The sequence below is a fragment of the Mesoplodon densirostris genome, chromosome 4 (assembly GCF_025265405.1).
Source record: "Mesoplodon densirostris isolate mMesDen1 chromosome 4, mMesDen1 primary haplotype, whole genome shotgun sequence".
Taxonomy (NCBI): Eukaryota; Metazoa; Chordata; class Mammalia; order Artiodactyla; family Ziphiidae; genus Mesoplodon; species Mesoplodon densirostris.
The window spans coordinates 77967035-77988585 of NC_082664.1; the positions used below are offsets into that span (position 1 = coordinate 77967035).

Consider the following 21551-nt stretch of genomic DNA (forward strand, 5'->3'; position numbering starts at 1 on the left):
CAGACGCACAGGATGTGTATCTGCCGGGCTGCTACTGCTTCGCGCGAGTATAAAATCCTAGGGGCAGGACTGATGGGCATCAACATACGGGGAGCCAGTATTTTGATCTGTTGGAGGTGAACCAGTCTGGGGCGTGTTCGTAAAGTCCAGATCCCTGCAGTTTCCCAGAATGAGAATCAAATGTTCCATCTCTCCACCTCTGCTTGAATTGTTTCCTCAGTCTGGAATTCTCTCTCCCAGTCTCATCCCAATTCACGTCAAATCCTGTTCCTCCTTCCTGCTCCAGCTCAAAATGTTTTTTGTGGAACTATAAAAATCTATAAACAGCTGAATAAATTAAAAGGGCCTCCCCCTGAATGAATGTATGTGTATAGAGTGAATGAAGGTCTCAGGGGTTTGTCCCGCAAATTAAGAGTCCCATATATATATATATATATATACATATATATATATATTCTGTACCAACGAGTGGTCTTGGAATCTCCAAACTTTGGACTTCAGGCAGCAACCTAAGCTCAGCTAGAACATCAAACCCAGAACTTCCTTAGTTGGTCGGAAGAGTTAGTGCACACTCCCTTTTTTACTGAGAACCGTGCCCAACAAGTCCAACTTTTCAAGTGGTGATTCTCGAAGTTCATACAACCATGGTGAGTTTATCTTTGGGACGGGGTAAGGTCTGGAGAAAATGACTCCAGAAGAGAGAAAACGACGTAAGAAACAGGAGAGCAGCGGCTCGCTCGTTGGGTGGTTGCAACCCCCAAAACACCAACTTTTCCTTTGAGCCGGAATTGAACCAGCGACCTAAGGATAACCGTATTGTTCGTTTGACTACAGTCCTCCGCTCTACCAACTGAGCTATCGAAGAGAGTATAGAAACAGCGGGCCTACTATTCTATATTGAGGACATTGATAAGCAGAGGTTCGTGCATAATGGCCCATTAGTTGCCGGTGCATGGACACCACGTAGCAGCCAGCTTAGGAGAAAGCCCTACATCTGCGGTTCTGCGGTCAACCCCTCTAGAGCTGGATTCTCTTGCTTCAGGTATGGGTTTCCAAGCAGGACCAGCCAGTGGGCTCTTCACCGGCGCACCTAGAGCCTGTGCATCCCGAGGCCGCCCCGGACCGTGGCTATCTGCTCGCCCCCGGGCTGTTCTCTTCACGTAGTGCGCTGCCCGGGGCCTTCCTGGCATGATGTGTGTCTAAAGTGGGAGCGGACACCCGGGCATCCGAGAACTAAGAGCTGAGGTGGTGGAACATACAATTCTGATCGTGCAACTGCGAGCCAGGGAGAAGGGCGGGCCTCGGAGCTCTGGCCTGGGCCTTTCTTTTCCACACTTCCTGCGCTCGCCTCCAAAATCCAGGAGCGTTTGCACGTGCGAGCTGCTTCTCTCTTCCGCTTACACGTCCACAGAGTAGGGGAGGGAGGGGTATATAATACGTATGGCTAAACCCAATGTTGCTATGAGAATTGACTTGGAGAAACTATTTTAAGGTTTTTCAAAGAGGAAGCCACAGTTTCTTTGAGTCAATAACAAATTTAGTGACCCAAGTCCCGACGCTAATTTTCTCGCTGAGATACTTAAATGTTCGAAAATGTACTGAAACATGAAAACTTGTCGGACTCCCAAATCTGGACAGCTGACTCCGGCTCTTCCCCTGTGGGGAGGGGACCTTGCTCTGGGCTCTAAATCTGCTCAGAGCGGGTGCTGAGGGCTCGATACCGTCTCTTCCCCCACCGCCCTTAAGCTCCGCTCCGGCTCCGGCCGCCCTCAGGGCTCTTGCTGCGGGTCCGCACAGCCAGGGCGTCCGCGGAGGCTGGCAGAGCACCCCGCAGTTTGTAATGGACTCCGCCACAATCTAGGCAGCGAAGCAGCACTTGCGCACTAGTACTGGAAACTGAGAGGAAGCGGTTCCGCTCGGGTGTTTATTGGCACATCTGGGCACTGGCGAGAAGATACGAGAGGAATTTTCGCATAGATTAAGGTTACAAGGGAGAGGTGGGTGGCTGGTGAGGAAGATTTGAAAATAATAAATACACACCAGGCCCCAGCGAGATTTGAACTCGCGACCCCTGGTTTACAAGACCAGTGCTCTAACCCCTGAGCTATAGGGCCTCCACATACGGCCTGTTTCTCTCGTTCCCTGCTGGGCCTTTATTAGAGTGTCTTTACGTACCAGGCGACCAAAACCTTAACGTCGTTTCGATCTATTTCCCAACTACTGGAACTCAGTTTGTAGACTCTTTTGCTGGGGACAGAGCAATATGGGGGGCGGACAGGAACTACCACTATTTTAAGTTGCAGAAGTCTGCCCAACCCAACACAGTCTGATGTAGTGAAAGCTTTCCCCCACTCTGCCCTCTGCAGATTGTGAAAATTAAGATCTCTCACATGAAACCCAGACATCCGCACTTGATTTTCTCCTTGATTTGGACATCCACCGACCGGCAACCGTCTGCCTCAAGTTCGTTCGACTAGGGACCTCTTTACAGCTCGAGTCGCAGCGCCAGAGCAGGCATTCGTTAATTCTCTGTTTAATTCTTCCCTTCATTCAATAAACACTGAGCTCCAATTCTGTGTTAGGCTCTGCACTTAGGAACGAGGCATCCAGATATGGTCTCTACTTTGAAGTCACTGGCATAGTCTTGTGGTATAAAAGAAAGTTAGTTTTCATGAAAGAGAACAATGAAAAGTAGCTGTGCCGGGTGTGAGGGGCGGTGGACAGTGTCAAGGTTCACAAACCTACAGAGTGAGCCGTCACAGAGGCAGGCCTGCAGGAGGGAATGGGACTTGAGCTATGCTTTGAAGAAAGGTTAAGACATGCAAGTTTGGGGGCGGAGTGATCCTTGGTAGAGAAAAATTTATGAGCAAAGTTGGAGAGAAAGACCTAGGCATTTAAAGGGCCAAGGCAGACACTGGGGCAGATGCCGGCCTGGTGGAAGTGAGGGAATGTAAGACAAGTTAGCAGGAGACTGTGAAATTTCTGGAATGAAGTTACACCTTTTTAAAAATTGAACATGGAAACTCACAAGGCTTGGAGATGCAGAATGAATTGAAGGGAAGAGAAACCAGAGTCAAGGGGACACCAGAGATTGGCCATGGTGCAGATCCTCACACATAAAATGCAGGAGAGTTATAGTTACGGGACTGGAAAGGAAGGAATGGATGAGAGAGACACAGGCAAGGGAGATTCTGCTGAAGTTAGATATGAATGAAGAAGAAAGGAGACAACAAAGAGGAAAGAGTCAGGGAGGATTCTCAAATACCATACCTTGAAGAAACAAGATGATACTGAAAAAAAATCTAACGGATAGATGGGTATCTCGAGAAGGCAGAGGGGGGAGAAGTGCTCAGATTTAGGTAGGCTGAATCTGAGGTGTGGTTGGAGGATATAGGAGTTTACGATAGCCAGAATACTCTTCTATCTAGAGTTCTGTAGATTGATAGGTCAAGGTTAGATCAAATTATATAAGTCATTTATTGAGTCAGAGCCTCTAAGAGTTATGTGCTCTTGAAAGAAGAGAGTACAAAGAGAAAACAGCAGACATCTGAACATGAGCTTTCTGAATAGCCCTGTTGCAGGCGTTTGTCATACTAGTGAGTGTCCAACACTTTTTAAACATTTTCCTTACTTTTTGTTATTTGACATATTATAAGTAAGTCTGTCCTAGAAAAGTTGCTTTCCCACCTGGCAGCTGAGAGTGAGCATGTTACCTAGGTCTACCAATCAGATGCATCCAGGAAAGACTTCAGTTTAGAAGTGTAAACCAGGAGTAAATAATCCCACAGGGAAATCCCATACTTTTCCAATGGTGAAGGTGTCAGATTCTTGGGTAGAGAGACACATACTAACACTACAGATTTCTTAAATCTATAGATTGCTGTCTTTCTTCTGTTCTGGAAAATTCTCAGTCATTATCTTTTTAAATGTTGTTTTTCTCTGTTTTTCTTCCTCCATTCATGAAACTGGAATTAAACATATATTAGACCTTCACACCCTGTCCTCCATTTCTTTTAACCTCTCTTCTGTGTTTTCTGTCTTTCTTTCTCTCCAAGTTGCATTGTGGATTATATGTTCTTACTCATAATCCACTAATTTTCTCTACAGCTGTGTTTAATCAGCTGTTAAAGCTACCCACTGAGTAAACTGTAATTATAAATTGTAATTTTCAATTCTAGAAGTTCTATTTGCTTCTTTTTCAAAACTACTAAGCCAAATTTTGTAATTTCCCATTCCTCCCAGATATCTGCCACTTTTTAAAAAAAATCTTTAAACATAGTAATTATAATTTTTAATATCTATAACTGATAATCCTGTATTATGCTATCTGTTGCTTTAGTTGATTCGTACTCATGTCACATTGTTTCCGTGTGCAACTGGTCATCTTTGAATGTGTACTGCTCAATATCTTTGCAAAATTATATGCAGTGAGTTTTTTTTTTTTTTTTTTTGTGGTACGTGGGCCTCTCACTGTTGTGGCCTCTCCCATTGTGGAGCACAGGCTCCGGACGCGCAGGCTCAGTGGCCATGGCTCACGGGCCCAGCCGCTCTGCGGCATGTGAGATTTTCCCAGACCGCGGCACGAACCCGTGTCCCCTGCATCGTCAGGCAGACTCTCAACCACTGCGCCACCAGGGAAACCCTACACAGTGAATTTTTGAGGTCAAGTTGAAGCTGTCTTCCTGGAAAAAAAAAAAAAAAATATATATATATATATATATATATATATATATATATATATATATATATATATGGCTTTTGTTTCTCACATGTACCTGGACCATTATCAACCCAAGAGGACCCTGAAAAAAGTTCATGGCCAGACATTCCCTGGGCCTTCAAGATGATGTGGGCCTCCAAGATGATGTAAGCCCAATCTGCAAATCAGACCTGTGATCACCAGGAAAAGACCAGGAAAAGCTGACAGCTCATCCTTTCTGTTTTCTCTTGTTAAGCTTAGCTGATTTCTGCTGAGCTCCACAACAGTTAACTGGAAGTGGAAGGTTAACTTCTTGTTCATCCTTATCTTGTGAGAATATCTCTTTGGGGTCCCAACTTAATATTTGGCAGAGTGCCTTACTAGAATTTCCACTTTTGGTGGGTGCTGGATCTTGACATCTGTCCCTCTTTTTTCTCCCACCCAAAGATGCTGCCAAAACTATAGCCCAATTTTGCAGTAATTAGCAAATGTCTTAAGAGCTACAAAGGTTAATGCTCTCAGATTCCATCTTTCCTTTAGATTCTGACCTATTAGTTGCTTGTTATCATATCAGTACTTTGATGCTTTTACGAAGATTTGGTAAAATCTTATCCAATATTTTTATTATTTTTCCTCAAGGAGGTTGGTACAAATTAATTAGCCCAAAATTACTAGAAAGGAAATTAGAGTGGTAGGAGTTATAACATCAATCATATTCTACCACATGGACTGAGAAGCATTACTATAGAAAGAGCATAAGGGAGAGAATGCCAAAAAACAAAAAAGAGAGCGGTGACAGTGAGAAAGGATGCCTGGATACCTTCTAAGTCCCTAGCTATGGCCCACCACTCCAGAGGCCTCACTGTATTCCCACTTGGAATCTATGAGACTTCCCTGAATTCTTACAGAAACCCTCCCTTTTTGTTTTAGCAAAAATTATCTTCAACTGAAGACTCCTAACTAACACTGAAGGTGTTAGTATGTGTCTCTCTACCTCACTGCTTTTATCTTCCAATATTTGGATCAACATTTATCAAATGGCAGTTATATATTAGCAACAGGTTGCCCTGTACAGATCTTTGCTCCAGTCAACTTGGTCCACTTATAATTCCCCAGATATAATTCACACCTTTTCCAGTTGTGATCATTTGCTTATTATTTCTTCAACTAGAATGATTTCCCATTTCTCCACACCTATCAAACACTACTTATCCTGGAAAGACCATCCCAATGTTCTAATTCACAATGCTTTTGCTTTTTACCAAATAGATTTCATCTCTTTTCCCCTCTGAAACCCATGAACCATTTTTTGTCCTTGCTATTCCTTCCTCTACACTCCCTCTCTCAAGATTTTGAATAGGACACATGTAATGGAAGTGTCCCCCAGCACCCAGAAATAAGCATCCAGACTGACATTACCCATTCAACTACACTCAGTCAATCATGAAATTATCATGATTCTGTCTGTCTTCCCATATTTCTTCATCTTATATGAAATATTGTCAAGAGGATGCACATTTTAATTTTTTTAATCTTCCAGAATTACTTCTGAGTTGTGGTTTTCTGTCTATTTCTATGTCCATCTTTTGGAAAATGCTACAAAAGATACAAAGAAAGAACTGAATGAGATGGAAAAGAAAAAGAGAAGGAGACTCTACTGCACTTTGACTTAAATGGCTTTGTTTTGTTTTTAGGATTGTGTGTATTAGTACACCATCCACTGTTTATATATTATACAGCTCCTTTAGGGGAAGATTGTATGGATTATACTTCTGGGTCTCCAAAATACCTATCAAAGTGACCAACACATATCAGGGCATTAATAAATACTAGAAATGGAGAGCAAACAAATACACAGATATGTGCAGAGAGTGAAGGAAATTATTACCTTCAGAAATCTGGAATACAATAGACTCTTATAGTTTCCTCTTCCTGAAATTCTTGGTAAAACAAGCACTGAAAATCTCTAAGGGACTTCTAGCTGTCACCCAATTTAAGCATAAATTCCAGGAAACTAGTCTGAATTCAGGTGCCAATTCTCATATTTATGTGGCCACTGAATGGTGTACCTGACACCAGCACAGAGGTGAATGTCTCACCCACCCAACACACACAGAGTATCCTTACAGAAAAAGGAGAAGTTACCTAAGAATAAACATATGGTTACCTACTGAGACTGAGAATCTCTAAGATAATGTTCATAACAAAACACTGGGTAGAAACAGTTTAACATGGCATGTGCATTTAGCCTTGCTGGGGCAGATTTCCTCTGAAAAATCTCTGACCTCCTTTTTCAGGCCAATTCATGATTTCAGACTCTCAAGCAGACACACTTTCTAGTGAGAGAAGCCCCACTTAAGAAACCTATCTTATGCAACAGGACAACCTTTGTTTTCTAAACAACTGTTCAGTGGAAAGTATTTTGTATTCATGGATTGGAAGAATTAATAGCATTAAAATATCCAAACTACCCAAAGTGATCTACAGATTCAGTGCAATCTTTATCAAAATTCCAATTGCATTCTCTACAAAAATAGAAAAAAATCCTAAAATTCATATGGGACCACAAAAGTCCCTGATTAGCCAAAGCAATATATATATATATTTTTAAGTAAATATCAGTGTTTATTTACAGCTCTTACTAGGACTGGATTTATTCTTTTTGATCTCTTTGCCTTCTTTGAACCCTTGACTAGCCAAAGCAATCTTAAGCAAGAAGAACAAAGCTGGAGACATCATACTTTCTGATTTCAAAATGTATTTCAAAGTTACAGTAATCAAAATAGTAACATACTCCCATAAAATAGACATAGATCAATGGAACATAATATAGAGCCCAGAAATAAATTTTCATATATATATTCAACTGATCTTTGACAAGGGTGCCAAGAACACACAATAGGAAAAGGATAGCCTCTTTAAGAAATGGTGTTGGGAAAATTGGATATCCACATGCAAAAGAATAAAATTGGACCATTATCTCATATCTTATACAAAAATCAACTCAAAATGAATTAGAGGGCCTCCCTGGTGGCGCAAGTGGTTAAGAGTCCGCCTGCCGATGCAGGGGATGCGGGTTCGTGCCCCGGTCTGAGAGGATCCCATATGCCGCGGAGCGGCTGGGCCCGTGAGCCATGGCCGCTGGGCCTGCGCATCCGGAGCCTGTGCTCCACAACGGGAGAGGCCACAGCAGTGAGAGGCCCACATACCGCAAAAAGATTTAAAAAAAAAAAAAAAGAATTAGAGACTTAAGTGTTAGACCTAAAACTATAAAACTACTAGAAGAAAACATAGGGGAAAAACTTCTCGACATTGGTTTAAGCAATGATTTTCTGTATATGACTCCAAAAGCACAGGCACTAAAAGCAAAAATAGACAAGTGGGACTGCATCAGACTAAAAGGCTTCTGTTCATCAAAGGAAACAATCAATAGAGTGAATATTTTCTACCAAATAGGGGAAAACATTAGCAAACCATATATCTGATAAGGGATTAATACCTAAAATATATTTTTTTAAAAATCATATAACTCAATAGCAAAAAACCAAATGACCAAATAAAAAATGGGTAAAGGACCTGAGTAGACATTTCTTAAAACAAGACATACAAATGTCCAACAGATATAGGAAAAGGTACTAACATCACTAATCATCAGGGTAATGCAAATCAAAACCACAATGAGATATCACCTCACACCTGCTATAATGGATTTTATCAAAAAGACAAAAGATAGCAACTGTTCATGAGGATGTGGACAAAAGAAAACCATTGTGCACTCTTTTTAGAATGTTAATTGGTAGAACTATTATGGAAAGAGTATGGAGGATACTGAAAAAAATTAAAAATATAACTACCTTATGATCCTGCAATTCCACTTCTGGGTTTATATCCCAAGGAAATAAGATCAGTATCTCAAACAGACATCTGAACTCCTATGTTTATTGGAGAATTATTCACAGTAGCCAAGATATGGAAACAACCTAAATGTTGATGGATGAATGGATAGAGAAAATATGGTATACATATATACAATGAAGTAATATTCAACCTTTAAAAAGAAGGAAATTCTGCCATCTGCAATACATTTCTTGCATTGTAAGTTTTCTGCATTGTCTGGGATATGATTAAAATGTTAATTTCAGGTAGACTAATAAAACTGATACATTTAGTAAATTTAAGGTTAAGAACTTAAAGAATGATAACTAAAAGTAAAACAAAATAGAGGAGATAAATGGAATGATAAAAGTGCTTGCTTAATACAAAGAAAGTCAGAAAAGGACAATGATGATATATTTAAGATTATTTTAGAAATCAACATGGAGTAAATATGTTTCAAGCATTCAAAATGGAGCCAGGTACCCACTGTGGATGTGGTTTCAGAAACGTGTTAATACAAAGAAAGTCAGAAAAGGACAATGATGATATATTTAAGATTATTTTAGAAATCAACATGGAGTGAATATGTTTCAAGCATCCAAAATGGAGCCAGGTACCCACTGTGGATGTGGTTTCAGAAACGTTCCCAAATCGCTGAGAACTTGAATTTTCTGAACTGTATCAAACTCAAGGACATTACCAGTCATTTTCAAAACAATATCTGGTACGATATTTGTTTTTCTCTTTCTGACTTACTTCACTCTGTATGACAGACTCTAGGTTCATCCACATCTCTACAAATGACCCAGTTTTGTTCCTTTTTATGGCTGAGTAATATTCCATTATATGTATATGTATATGTATATATTTATATATACCACATCTTCTTTATCCATTCATCTGTCGATTTAACTCATATATGTGGAATCTAGAAAAATGGTACAGATGAACCTATTTGCAGGGCAAGAATAGAGATGCAGACCTAGAGAATGGATGTGTGAACACGGGGGGGAAGGGGAGAGTGGGATGAATTGGGAGATTAGGTTTCACATAAATACACTACCATGTGTAAAATAGATAGCTAGTGGGAACCTGCTGTATAGCACAAGGAGCTCAGCTCGGTGCTCTGTGATGACCTAGATGGGTGGGATGGGGGAGAGGTCCAAGTGGGAGGGGTTATATGTATACATATAGCTGATTCACTTCATTGTACAGCAGAAACTAACATAACATTGTAAAGCAATTATACTCCAATAAAAATATATATATATATATATCTGCTAGCAGCCGCTAGCTACAACCTTGTAGTTTCAAAATGTCCCCCACCTATGTCACAACTATGTTATCATTTCAAATACTAATCAATCCTTGCTTAATAAGCACACTTACTTCTTCTAACCATGACAATTTATGTAACCCCACAGTTTTTTGCTGTTGTAAGCTTCCCTCATTTTGTAATCCAATGGAACACAATTCAAGTGCTTCATTGAATTTGTGCTTCCTGGGCTGCAGTCCTAACAAACCCCAAATAAAAGCATTTATTTTCTGTCTCAACCAGGTCTCTGTTCCTGGATTTCTTGGTTAACAAGGAATAAAGAAACAAAGAACAGAGAAAGAGGGATCTTACTGTGATGACACAAATGTTTTAAACCTTGATTATTGTGATGGTGGTACAACTTGGTAAATTTACTAAAATAATCATTGAATTGTACACTTACAAAGATGAATTTAAGGTATGTAAATCATACCTCAATAGAGTTATTTTTTTAAAGTATTGATGGGAATAATAGAAAGCAAATAGCAATTGGTAGACTCAATCTCCTTTGTATCAGAAATTACATATAATGTAAATGTAACAAATATTGTAGTTAAAAGCAAAAATTGGGGCTTCCCTGGTGGCGCACTGGTTGAGAGTCCGCCTGCCGATGCAGGGGACACGGGTTCGTGCCCCGGTCTGGGAGGATCCCACCTGCCGCGGGAGCGCCTAGGCCCATGAGCCATGGCTGCTGAGCCTGCGTGTCCAGAGCCTGTGCTCCGCAATGGGAGAGGCCACAGCAGTGAGAGGCCCGTGTACGGCAAAAAAAAAAAAAAAAAAAAAAAGCAAAAATTGTTAGATTGAGTAAGAATGAGACCTAACTCTATGCTGTTTATAGAAAACACATTTTAAATGTAAAGACAAGTGTTGACAGAAATAATCAATAAACAATGAACAATAGAAAGAGAAAAGAGTTTTACTTGTTCCAAACCAAGGACTGTACCCTAGGAGACACAGATTCAAGAAGCAATTGAACTGTGTTCCACCAACCTATAAAATGGAGGCTTACATAGGCAAAAACTGCAAAGTTATGTAAGTTGCTTGTCAAGATTTAGGTTTGGAGTTGGCAAGAAGTAAGGGTGTTTGTTAAGCAAGGATTGGCTGGGGTCCAAAATGGTTGCATAGTTACAAGAGGAGACCTAAACCACAGTTATTCCATTTTGATTTTACAATACATTATTTTCCTTAATGGTTAAAGCAGATGTACAATGCATGTTTGACAGGTCATAAGACAGGCTGTTCTAGGTAGTGTAAAGTTCAAACCAAATTTGTATGAGTCAGAATGACTTGTGATGATGCAAATGTTTTAAACATTTATATATGGAAATTTATGAAAATTTTGAGTTTATGAATGCAAATATATGAAATTTTCTTCCATCATACAGATAGGCTGGAAGTAAAAAAATGGAAAAGACATACCATTGAAAACTCTTTAAAGGAAAAAGGACGATGTAGCTATATCAATATCAGACAACAGATCCTTTAAGGTGAGAAGTACTATATGAGATATTGAGGAATATTTTATTATAAAAGGGTCAATTATATAAAAAAGCACAATATTCCTTGTGGTACATCCATACAATGGACTATTATTCAACACTGAGACCTGTAGCATGAGCTATAAAGCCATGAAAAGACATGGAAGAACTGTTATGGACTGAATGCCTGTTTCCCCCAGATTCATATGTTGAAGCCCTAACCCCCAATGTGATGGTATTTGGAGATGGTTCTTTTGGGGGTAAGTAGGGTTAGATGGGGCCATGAGGATGGGGTCCTCAAACTGGGAGCAGTGTCCTTATAAGAAGAGACATCAGAGGGCTTGCTTTCTCTTTCTCTCTCCTTCTCTGCCATGTGAGGACAGAGTGCTTGCCTGCAAGCCAGACGATAGCTTGCATCAGAATCCAACCATCTTAGCACCCCGATCCTGAACTTCCAGCTTCCAGAACTGTAAGTAAATAGATTTCTGTTGTTCAAGTCACCCAGTCTATGGTATTTTGTATGGCAGCCTGAACTGACTAAGACAAAAAACTCAAATGCATATTACTAAATGAAAGAAGCCCTTCTGAAATGCTACATATTGTATGATTCCAACTATATGATGCTCTGAAAAAGGCAAAACTATGAACAAAACAAAAAGATCACTGGTTGCCAGGGGTTGGGGTGAGGGAGGGATGAATAGTCAGAGCACAGAGGATTTTTAGGGCAGTGAAACTATTCTATTTGATACAGTAGATACATGTCATACATTTGTTAGAATCCATAGAATTTGTAACACCAAGAGTGATCCCTAATGTAAACTGTGGTTTGGGGTGATAATGATGTATCAGTGTGATTCATTGATTGTAACATATGTACTATTCTGTACCACCCTAGTGTGGGATGCTGAAGGTGGAGGAGTCTGTACATGTGTGAGGGCAGGAGGTATATGGGAACTCTATGCACTTTCTACTCAATTTTGCTGTGAACTTAAAACTACCCTGAAAAGAAATTCTATTTAAACTCTCCACAATATCCTTGAATTTTTATGTATCTAATAACACGTCTTCAAAGGTAAGAAACAGGGGCTTCCCTGGTGGCGCAGTGGTGGAGAGTCCGCCTGCCGATGCAGGGAACATGGGTTCGTGCCCCGGTCCGGGAAGATCCCACATGCCGCGGAGCGGCTGGGCCCGTGAGCCATGGCCACTGAGCCTGCGCGTCCGGAGCCTGTGCTCCGCAATGGGAGAGGCCACAGCAGTGAGAGGCCCACGTACCGAAAAACAAACAAACAAACAAAAACAAAGGTAAGAAACAAAAGTTGACAGGGCTTCCCTGGTGGCGCAGTGGTTGAGAGTCCGTCTGCCGATGCAGGGGACACAGGTTCATGCCCTGGTCCGGGAAGATCCCACATGCCGCGGAGCGGCTGGGCCCGTGAGCCATGGCCGCAAAGCCTGCGCGTCCGGAGCCTGTGCTCCGCAACGGGAGAGGCCACAACAGTGAGAGGCCCGCGTACCGCAAAAAAAAAAAAAAAAAAAAAGAAACAAAAGTTGACAGAACTGACAGAAGAAATAGAAAAATACACAATCATCATTGGATATTTGAACAATCCTTTCTCAGTAAATATTAAACAAGTAGACAAAATATTCACACCCTGAAAGGAGTTCAGGGTGGAGATCAGGAATGAGGCAATCTGTGCTCTGGGAAAAACTGGCAGGCCTTCAGATAGTTAGGTATTTTCAGAAGAAGATTTTATGAGCCCAAATTCTTGCATCTTCTTACATCTAGAAAAGCACTAAAATAATTAACAGAGACATCTGCTCCTTGTGACTAGCAGCAAGTCTTGCCAAAATATGTGCTTGACTGCATGTACCCCCCTTCACTAAAATCATATACAATACTGAGTTCCTCCCTCCCTCTTCAGAGCTGCTCCTCAGAGCTATCTGAGATCCTGTCTCCCAGGCTATAGTCCTCATTTTGCCCCAAATAAAACTAACTCACAACTCTCACATTATACATGTTTTTTCAGTCGACACATACTTCAATCACTCAGTTGATAAAATGAAGGACTGTAGGATGCATATCCTGGTAGACATCCTTAGGTCTCTAAGGTTCGAAGGAGAATGCAAGTATTCTGCACACTACTGACAAGGGTGTGAACTCTATCTTGTCTAAGTCTGTAAAATGGACATGATAAAAAAATACACTTGGACATAGAAGATCAAGGGTAGATGAGATTCCCTGTTCTTGGGCCGAGATCTTGCAGGTGCATTGTTCATGGACCTCAGACTTCCTAGGCTTCAAGTCTCTAAAGTTCTTTCACAGATGAGAAAGACCTCTGGTATCAAGTTTCCAGGGTGACCTCAGTTGATTAATTTGGACATGTGCAAAGTTTCCCATGTGGCCTAGAAGAGGGTAAGGGTGCAAACATTTCTCCTAGTTTCTCCTGCTCACTCATCTGTCTTTATACCATGCCCAGTAAGACAAATACATGTGGCCAGAGACTTCAGAAGACAGCACAATTTGATTCCATTTTTGTGTAGTTCATCTGAGACCTCTAGTGTTTCTAGTCCTGGGCATCCTTGGGTCCACATTCTATTCATGTCTTAAGGGTCATAAAGTGACCGGTACTGTTCACCAGTATTGGAAGGACCTTTTCCTTGTCCTTAACAGTAGTCTTTACTATTTTGCCAGGCTTTTCCCTCTCATTTATATCCAAGGCCTCTCATTTTCCCCCCACTGCCACCATATTGAGCATACATCTCTTCCCTGCACACTGCTTTCACGAAGTCTGCACATCTTTGACTCCTTCAGCTTGCCTTCCTCATTTCTGTTACAATTCCAAAATACAAAACTGATCTCTGCTGCAGTGGTTTTCGAAGCATGGTCCCTGGATCAGTAGCAGCAGCATCACCTCGCAACCTGTTAGAAATATAAATTCTTAGGCCCTTGGTCTTCTAAATCAGAAATTCCAAGAGTTGAGTCTAGCAATCTGTCTTTTTAATAAGCCCTCCAGGTGATTGTGATGCATGCTAACATCTGAGGGCCACTGCTCTACCACTGGTGAGATGCCCCTCTCCAGTGATCTCTTTCCACACTAGCAGGGAGCTCCAGCCCCAATATGTCTACCTCTATTACCCTTGAAAATACATTGAGGTTCTTTTACAGAGATCCCACAGAGAAGCTGAGTTAGTAGTCTTCCTGCAATCCCTGTTCCCTTCCCTTTTATGTTGAAACTTATGGGATTTCAGGAAGAGATCTCTATCTCTATGCCCAAATTTCCCCCTTTTTATAAGGACACCAGTCATATTGGATTAGAGCCCACACTAATGACCTCATTTTAATTTGATTACTTCTGTAAATACCTTATTTCCAAATAAGGTCACATATTGGGGCACTGTGAATTAGGACTTCTATATATCCTTCTGGAGGGACACAATTCCACCCAAAACAAAGACCATAGAATTTTACTGGAGGCTCTGGGAAAATCCCCTTTATGTGTCCTGGGAACCTCCAACACCACCATGGGATTAATTTTCCCTTCTCTTGGGGGAATTAAGAGACAATGACAATTGTCTATTCTTAAGGAAGTAAGCCAGGTCTGGGTGCTTCTTCCCTGACATAGACTGCATATTTGCAAGAGAGAGGGAAGCACAGAACATATACATATACAACCTTCCCGTTTAAAGCTCTTGGTGGAATTTGCCCCCCAAATAGCTTTAATTTTATCAAATGAAGGATGTGATCGGATATCACCAGGGAACCACAATTTCTACCCTTAGAAGGCAGAAAATTGGCCCAAGCATCCCCCAATCCCATCGCCCAGCCTTTTGCTCAGTCACCTGTTAGAATTCCAAAATACAAAACCGATCTCTGCTGCAATGGTTATTATTGCCCGCCCCCACCCCCAAGTCTAGGCAGTAGTTGTGAAATAATTCTCAGCTACTGCCACAAAGTAGCAAAAGAGACATATCAGCATCTTGGCCTTCTGTAACTTCCACTTCGTTGTAATTAAAAGCAGCAAGAATTCCTTTTCACATAGGGAACATGGAAACTCAAGTTTGGTGGACCCTAGACAGATGCTCAAACATTTGGAGAACTGATGTGTGGCTCCCCTTCGTGTCAAGAGGCGTGACAGTGTAAAGCTAATTCTCTCGCCTATTCTGGCCCCGTTCCCAGGCTCCCCTCCGGAGGCTGGCAGGCTTGGGCTTCTAGGTAGGATGAGGAGCGGGAGCGGGAGAGTTCTCAGGAATCCCGGGCGCCTTGAGTGCCAGTCTGGGCTCAGAATCCGGCCTCAGTCCCTATGGAAGGACGTCTCAGTCCGTCTCCTTCCGCAGTCGCCAGTAATAATAGTCTCCACAGGGCTACAGCTGCGCAGGGGAAACGGGACCTCTCTGGGAGACGCAGAAATGGGAGACACAGAGATACAAAAGGGACTGGAGGCTCCCGGGAAGCAGGAACCGATCCAACCTAAAAGACAGCCTCCCTTTCCGCAGGCTGAACTGGAGAGGAGGACTGCAGACTCTGCTTGGGATGGCACTAGCGAGCGGGCATTGATCGGCGTCGGCTATTTGCGCTTTCGGCCAAGAGAAGCAAAAGGAAACTAGGAGACAAGCTTTTTTTTTTTTTTTTTTTTTTTTTTCCCCCCCAGTCGTTTAACGCACGCACTGTGCATGACTTCTGGAGACTCGAAGACTCCTCTCCCGGCTTCAGAACCGAAAAGTATCAAACTCAAACTTTATCAGGGGCTTCCCTGGTGGTGCAGTGGTTGAGCGTCTGCCTGCCAATGCAGGGAACAGGGGTTCGAGCGCTGGTCTGGGAGAATCCCACATGCCGCGGAGCAACTAGGCCCGTGAGCCACAATTACTGAGCCTGCGCGTCTGGAGCCTGTGCTCCGCAACAAGAGAGGCTGCGATAGTGAGAGGCCCGCGCACCGCGATGGAGAGTGGCCCCCGCTTGCCACAACTAGAGAAAGCTCTCGCACAGAAACGAAGACCCAACACAGCAAAAAGAAATTAATTAATTAATAAACTAAAAAAAAAATTAGCAAAGAATTGAAGTCGCGGCGCGCGGGGTGGCGGGGGTGGCGGGGGTGGGTGGGTGGGGGTGACAGTTTGCTCTTTCTTATTCCACCACCGCGATCCCCAAGTGATCTGGAGTCTAAGTCAAGGAGTTCATTCGTCCTTTCAACAGTTTTTGAGCGCTTACTGGGCGCCAGGCTGAAGCTGACGTGACCCGCCTTCGCAAAGATGTTACATTCTAGATCCCAAGTGCTGCGCTTCGGGAGCGGATACTTGGTTTTGAAGGTCTTTCCCTTTTAGCTCCTGGAGTGAGAAGAGCTGTTTGGGTTGGGTGAATGCAAGTTCGAGTCCTAGTAGAGCTGAGAACTTTCTTGGTGTTCGTTGGTGATACCTAGAATCATGGTTTCGGGTCAGGCAGTAGAGAACAACGCAAGGAAAAAAAAAAAAAAAAAAAAAAAAAAAAAGGCAGAAAGGTATAATTAGCAAGTGTACAGAATTTATACGGTGTAGGCTTGGTAGCGTGGCCGAGCGGTCTAAGGCGCTGGATTTAGGCTCCAGTCTCTTTGGAGGCGTGGGTTCGAATCCCACCGCTGCCAAGGTTTTGCTTCTTAATCACAAGTGATCACTGCCCGTGTCCTCACTACAGGAGCGGTTAAGGACTTGCCAAAGCTGTGGCATTTAAGCTGGGGCGTTCAAGTTGAGGAGAGGTGGAGAGCCTAGAAACCGGCAGGGTGGGGTAGGGTTAGGCTCCCTGGAAGAAGAACCGATCCAATCTAAACGACAGCCTCTCTCCTTGCAGGCTGAATTGGGGAGGAAGACTCTGAAGACTCCGGGGTGGGGCACGGAGGAGAGCGGGGAGTGAAGTGAGACTGTCTCATCATTTGCTCTTAAGTGTTACCCCGGCCAAATTCGGGCAGATGCAAAGTGTCCCTGTGCAGTTTCTGCTGCTGACTGCCTCTGGAACCGCTACAGTTTCCTACGGGATGTTCTCTGTTTTTCCACTGGTCTCCCCGCTACAACAGCACCCACCCTTTCTCTTTCCATCTCTCCCTCCAGGTAAAGGTGGTAAAGTCAAGCCAGTAAAGGATGATGGGTTAAGCAGGAAGCGAATCATCGAGGGAGGCAACTGCTCACCAGCTCAGGGAAGTGATTCAATTCCCAGGCTTGAGCCAGCCAAGGAAGAGTACCCTGACCGCCCCCCCACCCCGCCCAGCCCGCAAGGTATCCTAGGATGGGTTCAAAGTCAGAATTTGAACTCTTTAAAGAACATTCTCACTTTCTGACCTTTGGACAATGACTTTCCTGCCCCATGTGCACTGCCTTTGGTACCCAAAGGGTGCACTGGGCATGGTTTGGCACTCATTGTCCCCAGGTCTGAATCCAGGCATTGTCCCTTCCTCAAGCCTTTGAGAAGGAGTCATCGGTTCATTTTTGTAGGTGGTGATAGTCCTGACTGGCCCATGCCCTAAAGGATGCAAGAGATAAATTTGTCCTTGTGACTTGTAACTTTAGTCTGCCTCTACCATAGTGACATTTTGGATAATTCTTTGTAGTGGGGGCCTGTCATATGTATTATAGAATGTTTAGCAGCATCCCTGGCCTTTACCCACTAGACACCAGTAGTACTGTCCCAGTTTTGACAACCGAAAATGTCTCCAGACATTGTCAAATGTCCCCTATGAGGCAAAATCCTCTCTAAAGACTGAGGGTGCAACTACAGTATTATCTCCCAGTGTTTGGTTTGTCTTCTCAATCTCTTCACAGTGTCTTTTGAAGGGCAGGGGTTCTTAATTTTATGAAGTACAATTAATCATTGTACTTAATTTTTCTTTGATGGATCATGCTTTTAATCTTGCATCTAAGAAATCTTCCCCCAACACAAGTTGACAAAGACTTTATTCTAAATATTTTATAGTTTTGATTTTTGATCCATTTTGAGTTAATTTTTCACTCAGTGTGAAGTAGGGATCAAAATTGTGGGTTTTTTTTAAAGCATCATTTGTTGAAAAGACTACTTTTCTCTACTGAATTGCCTTTGAAATTTTGTCAAAAATTAGTTGATAATACATGTGTGGTTCTACCTCTGCACTCCTGTTCCATAGATCTATTTTTTGTATCTTAATGCCAATACTACAGTCTTGATTATAGCAGATTTATAAGTCTTGAGGTCAGGCACAGTGAGTCCTCCAACTTTGTTCTTTTCAAAGTTGTTTGGAGTATGCTATGTCTGTGGATTTTCATATGAATTTTGGAATCAGCTGGTCATTTTCTGGGAAACAAACCTGTTGTTATTTCGATTTGGATTGCATTGAACCCATAAATCAATTTAGGGATAATCGATATCTTAACAGAATTGTCTTCTCATTCACAAACACAAAATGTTTCTCCTTGTATTTAGGTTTTCTTTCATTTCTCTCAGCATTTTTTTTTCGGTGTACAAGTGTACATGTTTTAATGCTAAGTATTTCATATTTAATGATTCTATAGTAAATTGGATTGCTTTTTAAAAGAATCCAAAATCGATTTTTTTAAATAAATTTATTTATTTTTGGCCGTGTTGGGTCTTTGTTGCTGTGTGTGGGCTTTCTCTAGCTGTGGTGAGCAGGGGCTACTCTTCGTTGCAGTCTGCGGGCTTCTCATTGTGGTAGCTTCTCTTGTTGTGGAGCATGGGCTCTAGACACACGGATTTCAGTAGTTGTGGCACTCAGGCTCAGTAGTTGTGGTGCATGGGCTTAGTTTTCCACGGCATGTGGGATCTTCACGGATCAGGATTTGGACCCGTGTCCCCTGCATTGGCAGGTGGATTACTTAACCATTGCGCCACCAGGGAAGCCCTAAAATTGATTTCTGATTGTTCATTTCTAGATACTATATATATGTGTGTGTGTATATATATATATGTGTGTATATATATACACACACACACATATATATGGTATATACTCTCTATATATGTATATATAGTATAAACAGTAATATATACAATTAATTTCAATATTAATCTTGTATTCTACAACTTTTCTAGATTCAATTATTAGTTATAGCTTTCTGTAGATTCCATAGGATTTTTACATAGGCTTTCATGTCTTTTTTTCACTTTTCCAATTGAGTTTTATTCCAGAACACTTTAAACCCAGTACATTTCCCCACTGCTAACAGCTCCATCGTCCATCAACCCACAGACGAAAGAACTGAAGCTACTTCTCAGCTGTGAGTGTGGTGTCAGCTACAGATTTTCAAGGAATATAGAACGAAGTCCTGGAGCCAGGCCAGCAGCGGTCAGTGACTCAGCCAGCTCCCAGAACAACCTGTGGTCCTGAGTTCGCAGGTGTGTGGTTTCAGTAGTGTAGTGTCTCTCCCTTCCTGACCCTGTCGCTTTGCTCAGACTGACTGGAAATCTCACAGGAACAGTGAGAGCCCAGAATCCCGCACGTTGTCCTCAGAGGTCCGTGCCCCACCTGCTAGAAGAGTTCTGTCTAGGCCAAAGCCACTCAACCCGAGGGCCTGTTCACATGTTATCCAGAAGAGTCCAACATTAATCCTTAAAGGAAAAACAGCCGCTCTCACTGACCTTGCTACCCCTTGCTGTGCCTCCCCATTATCGCCTGAATCATCCCCCAACACCCCGCCGTGGAAAAATTGTCTTTCCCGAAGCCCATCCCTGAGGCCAGAAAGGTTGGGGACCACTGAGGCACAATACCCACTTCAACCTCTATGTCTCTCCTAACCTAGAAAATCTCGTGTTGGTGCAGACGGCTCTGAGACTGGTGCCAGACCCTCCTCCAAGGTTCCCCGCCCCCGAACATTCTCCCCAGTTCCTGGGCAGAAGCTTTGGGAAGAGCGCAATGGCTCTGGGAGCAACATCTCTGTCTCATCTCTTCTATAAGCCGTGTCAAAGGTCAAAGAGAAGCCAGTACTTTTAGACTATGTTGATTAAGACAGCCACTGATGATGAAATGAATGATTTAGGATCCGCGCAATCATGAACCGGAAAACCTATTCTCAGGTGTCATTTTGGAGATATATTTGCTCCTAGTACTAAGGCTTTAAGTCCAGATCTCACTTCAGGTGTGTGGGTGGGAATAAGGGAGTTAGAAGCCCTGGGTCATCCTGAGACATGTCAAAGAACGGCACTGAAAGACAGGAATTTAGAGGGACTGGGGAAGAGCCCTTTTTATATGTGGCTCCTCGTTGTAATCTATAACAACCTTACCTTGTTTTTATTGATAGTCTAGTAACTGGTAAGATGTAGAGCACACTATCTTTTCCATGATCTGACAACAGTAGCCAGGCAGCATTTGGAGGCTGCCATCCAAGCATTGAACCCAGCAATGATATTTCTTGGCTGTGTCCCAGGAGGTGTCCAGAGAAAGAGCTGTGGGCCAAGCAGGTTTTGACTTGACAGGCAGGACAAGTAAGATTTCCTTAAAAGGAATAGAACACGCTTGTTGGAATATCTTCCTGCACTGCACTTTTTTTTTTTTTTTTTTTTTTTTGGCGGTGCGCGGGTCTCCCACTGTTGTGGCCTCTCCAGTTGTGGAGCACAGGCTCCGGACGCACAGGCTCAGCGGTCATGGCTCACGGGCCCAGCCGCTCCGCAGCATGTGGGATCTTCGAGGACCAGGGCACGAACCCGTGTCCCCTGCATCAGCAGGCAGACTCTCAACCACTGTGCCACCAGGGAAGCCCCCAAGTCCTATTTCTGATCTCCCGATGGAGCTCCTACCCTTCCCTCTGCATCTTTCTCTGCCAGGAAGTGAGAAGGACAGAGAGGGTCTGAGTGGGACTGTCCTGAGATGTGACTCAGCAAAAAGGCAATGCCCCGGGGATGATGGAGATGTTTCAATTCTTGCAGACTTGAATCAAGCATCTTGGACAACTAACTTGGAAAATTAGCTCACTGCCCCTACGGTTTGCTCTCAAAGATCCCGAGAATGTTTTAACCCATAATCTGAACTCCTATTAGATATTTTCACGGCTTGAACTGTAAGTACAGTGTACTTTGGATCTTTGCCCATATTTTGGGGGTCCCAGAGAGTGGATGGGTGGAATTTGATGTCCACTGAAACCCAGGTTGAATCAAAGTGTTGCCCCTTTCTTAGTGTGCCTTTGGAGAGGTCACCTTTAGTAGGAGAGCACCTTTAGGCAAAGGAGAGAGCACTGTCAG

General features: G+C 42.8%; 3 non-coding genes across 3 annotated transcripts; 1 reads left to right on the forward strand and 2 right to left on the reverse strand.

Annotated features, from left to right (window-relative positions):
* Positions 1 to 772: 772 nt before the first annotated feature.
* On the reverse strand, positions 773 to 865 carry TRNAY-GUA (transfer RNA tyrosine (anticodon GUA)). The gene is given in 2 exon segments: positions 773 to 809; positions 829 to 865. It is a non-coding gene; the product is annotated as a tRNA-Tyr (tRNA).
* A 1176-nt stretch (positions 866 to 2041) lies between these two features.
* Positions 2042 to 2114, reverse strand: TRNAT-UGU (transfer RNA threonine (anticodon UGU)). The gene has a single exon. It is a non-coding gene; the product is annotated as a tRNA-Thr (tRNA).
* A 14784-nt stretch (positions 2115 to 16898) lies between these two features.
* Positions 16899 to 16980, forward strand: TRNAL-UAG (transfer RNA leucine (anticodon UAG)). The gene has a single exon. It is a non-coding gene; the product is annotated as a tRNA-Leu (tRNA).
* The last annotated feature ends 4571 nt before the right edge of the window (positions 16981 to 21551 follow it).